Source organism: Kryptolebias marmoratus, linkage group LG16 (assembly GCF_001649575.2).
Source record: "Kryptolebias marmoratus isolate JLee-2015 linkage group LG16, ASM164957v2, whole genome shotgun sequence".
Lineage (NCBI taxonomy): Eukaryota > Metazoa > Chordata > Actinopteri > Cyprinodontiformes > Rivulidae > Kryptolebias > Kryptolebias marmoratus.
In genome coordinates, this window is record NC_051445.1 from 1,213,902 (window position 1) to 1,218,077 (window position 4,176).

Consider the following 4,176-nt stretch of genomic DNA (forward strand, 5'->3'; position numbering starts at 1 on the left):
GGGGGGGTCAGAAAACCAGTTAATCCAGGATGCTCTGACAAGGCTTGGTCAAGCTCAGCTTTCTTGTCTTATCTTGGATGCATCAATTCTATAGATCCTGGTAATCAATCAATCAATCAATCAATCAATCAATCAATCAATCAATCAACTTTATTTTTATAGCACATTTTAAAAACCATAGGGGTAACCAAAGTGCTGTACAATAGATTAAATTAGTAAAAAACCTCCCAATGAGGTAAAAACGTAACAAGGTCCGTGTCGGGCGTTAGGAAACGGTTCCTGTTGGAGCCATTTTGTGCCTTTAAGGGTGTCTCATTAGGCAGTTTGGTCCAGGCTGCCAGCAGAGGTACAAACTACAACAAGAACAGAGGAGCCCCCCAGAAACAAGCTTCCTGAACCCCAACAGGTACTTCTTCCTGAGAGTAACACAAAGAAGGAGCAGAGTCTGACATGGAGAACGCAACATCATCTCCATCGAGTTAGAAATCAAACTAAACAAACCAAGGCGTCTCTTCAGCCATTGTCTCCTTTTTGTTTGTTTTTTACATAATTACTGTATGTGTATAATTACACAAGCTGCACCTCCATTTCCTGTTTAGACGAACAAAATCTGTCGAAACCTTCTATCAAATAGAAACAAACAAATAAAAGTTAAAGGATAAGAGGAGGGAAAGGCCTCGCACAAAGAGAGCCTTCAGCTGATCGACTTCAGGGCTCTCTGCGGATCACAGACACGATGTGGTATCATTTGCATGAGGACTTACATCATCGTTCAGCATGGCATCAGCACGTGGTGCACAGCCAACGCACCCCTTTGTGCTCGCCGAGGCCTCATTCAAGTGACGGCGGGGCACCGAAAACTCCTGAAAAGGACATCTGGCCGTGGAAGTCAAAGGGACGTCCTTCAGGGATTCTCAGACACACATTTACAGCCGATCATCTGTCCTCTCTGAAAGCCAGACACCGTCCACAGGTGAAAGCAATATTCGCACGAGCTCGTGGACAAAGAGATTTGTGTTTGGATCCCAGCTTCTCTCCAAAGATGCCAGTCGGTCTTTTATTGGAGAAACAGCCTCAGTGACAGCCAGATGGTCAAGATCAGAGGGTTTTTATTTATTTTTTATTTTTTTTATGTGCAAGTAACATGAGCCTGACACTCTGGATTTCACAAGTATCCTGTTGTTAATACACACACACACACACACACATATGTGTGTATAAATGACAACTGTGGCCTGCAGGGAGGGAGTCTGAATGGAAACCAGACCTGCTGTGGTCCTTTCAGAACCAGTCATAAAGATTATGTGGTACAACGGGCCACTCCGTACTCACACATCCGAGCAGGGAGGGCAGCGTGGAGAGGAGGAAACACGATCCCAGATCCATGTTCCTCATTGATCCGGGCCCCTGCACTCCCACCGGACCCTTTTAATGGAGCCAGACGACCTCTCGGACACAGCGGCACACTTGGCTCACCGCTGAGAGACACTGGTCCCGTCCCGGGTCCTCTGGTCTCTCCTCCAGGTGGGGACAGGAAACAGGGCCCAGATGGGTGCAGGCTGATGCTTCCTGCTCTTCTCCTCAGGCTGAATCAGCTTTCACATCGTTATTTTCTTCTTCTGCAGACTTTGGGCTCTTTTAGCCGCTCTTATATTGAAACGTTCGGCTCGTTCAGGAGATGGGTGCTGGAACTTTTAGACTTTTCAGAATATTAATTTTATTTACAAAGTTGAAATAAACTGCAATCTCTTCTTCTTTTATTTGCTAGTTATAGCTAGTGTTTTATTACTTTTAACTAATATATGACTACTTTTGGCTTTTAGCTAGTTATCTGCTACTTTTAGTTAGATTTTAGCTAGCATTTTGCTTCTTTTAGTTTCTATTTTGTCATTTTTTGCTTTTAGCTACCCTTTTGCTACTTTAGCAATTAACTAGCCTTAAATATCTTTTAGCTGATTTTAGCTATAGCTTTGAGCTAGCATTTTCCTACTTTTGGCTTTTAGCTAGCAACCTGCTTCTTTTAGCTTCTTCAGCAAATTTCAGCAAAGTCACTCAGCCCTCAGCGTTCACACTGTATTTTAGCAGAAAATGTCATTTCTCGGGCCTGATTTCTTTTTATCGGGCGGAGCAGGGGGGAGTTTTTAATCCTGGCTTCATCCCAGGAGTCTCCCTGGGAGTCCTCACCCCCAACACCCCCTCAGGGAGCAAAGCCCTTCCTGATTGGCACCCGGAGAGCGCGTCTAGACTTTGATTACACATGTAAATACACCTGCTCTACCTTTTCTGGCACCATCTTATCACATCAATAATGCTGCTCCTATTTTCAGAGCCGCTGTTTGGAAAAGTGTGATAATATTACTGCTCCACGTGTGTTACGCTAATTCTCAGAAGGAAATATTAAAACACTGTGCAGACATGTTCACACTGCCATATAAGACTTCCGGTGCCGTATTTGTTCACCTTCCCAGACTACAGCCAACCGTGACTCAAACTTTTGCCTGGTTTTAGGCAGATTCAGCCGAAGCTTTGTTTACATCAAGTGCAGACCTGCAGTTCAGAATTACGTAATAATATATATATATGGAAAACGGCACAGTTTGGTGTAGTTATGGATAACCTTTTATGTGTGACTGCTGAGTCAGCGTTGTGTGAATGCTGACTCAGCATTATCACTGTTGTTTTCCTGCTTTTTTATTCTTTCTTATGGTTTTTGGACTCTGCCTACTTCTGCAGAGTGTGTTATTTTAGCCGTTCATACATCACAACGTTCAGCTCATTCAGGACGTACTATGACTTCTGTTTTAGTTTTTTACTTTTCTAAATACTTCACTTTATTTTAAATTATTATTCCCATAGAAACCACTGAGATCTCTGCAGTCCCTTCAAAAAACATTAAAATCTGCTTCAGGAAACTCTGTTTTTGGCTTTTAGCTGCCATTCTGCTGCTTTTAGCTTAGCTTAGCTTTTAGTTTATAACCAGCAGTTTTTGGCTGTTAGCTACAGTTTAATTTTAGCTTTTATCTGTTTTGCATGTTCTCCCCGTGCACGTGTGGGTTTCTTTATCACAGACCACAAACATGCATGTTAGGTTCATTAGAAACTCTGAATTGTCCCCAGGTGTCTCCAAGTGTCCCTGTGATGGACTGGAGACCTGTCCAGTTGTCCCCAGGAGATGGACACCAGCCCGCCTGTGGCCCGGATGGATGGACAGTCTTTTAGTTTTGAGCTTGTATTTTGCAACTTTCAGCTAGTGTTGTATTTCTTCTTGCTTTTAGTCAGAATTTGCTTCTTTTAGTTTGAGTTTTACTTTCTGTTCCACATGTCTGAACTGAAACAGCCGAAGCTTCTCCGTTTCAGTATTCAGTGAAGTCATTCGGCGTTCAATTTGCAGAAAGATTTCTCTACTTGTGTCTGATTTCATTTGCAAAGGTAAACAAAGCAAACATGGTGATGTTTCATTCAGCAGATTTTAGGTCCAGGTGCAGAAACTTCACCTTTTTGTGTTTATTTTGGGGGTAAATGATGTTGAAGCTGCTGAGAGGACTCAGCTTTGCAGGTATGAGCTTATGCAACCTGCCACCCTGCACATGCACAGATGGAGAGGCTGGAGTTAGACTGACACTTGGAGGAAGCTAAAAACACGGACATCAGTTGTTGCTCAGCGCTGCATAGAAATGTCTACAGCAGCTCCAAGATCTCCTCAAAGCTTTTGTTGATCAAGTGTGAGGAGGAATTTACAACTCCAATAATCAGAGCCCGGTGACCCACTTCTGCTAATGGGATGGGCTGATTTACAAGTTTTAATAACAAGTTGAAGGCACTTCTTTGTGTGACCACTCAGCACATCTGAAGGATTCTGCCTTCATATATGAACACATTCATTCCTGGCGGTGCAGTTTGTTGAGCACGCGGTCGGCTGGTCTCAGTCGCGGACATGTTGTGGAGTCTGTGCGCGAGAAAACTGCGCGGCGCGCGGTTCTTTGTTCACCGGGGCTGCTGCAAACGGGCTTCACTGATGTTCTCCCCCCACTGCATAAGGTCTGCAGCGCCTGTCTGACAACTCCCTTCCTCCCCTCGCACCACCTCCCCACCCCAGACACCCTTTTTCCCTCCTATACATAACATCCTCATGCGCAACGGCGCCAGAGACAACAGCGCGGTGACCTGCCGCAAAGC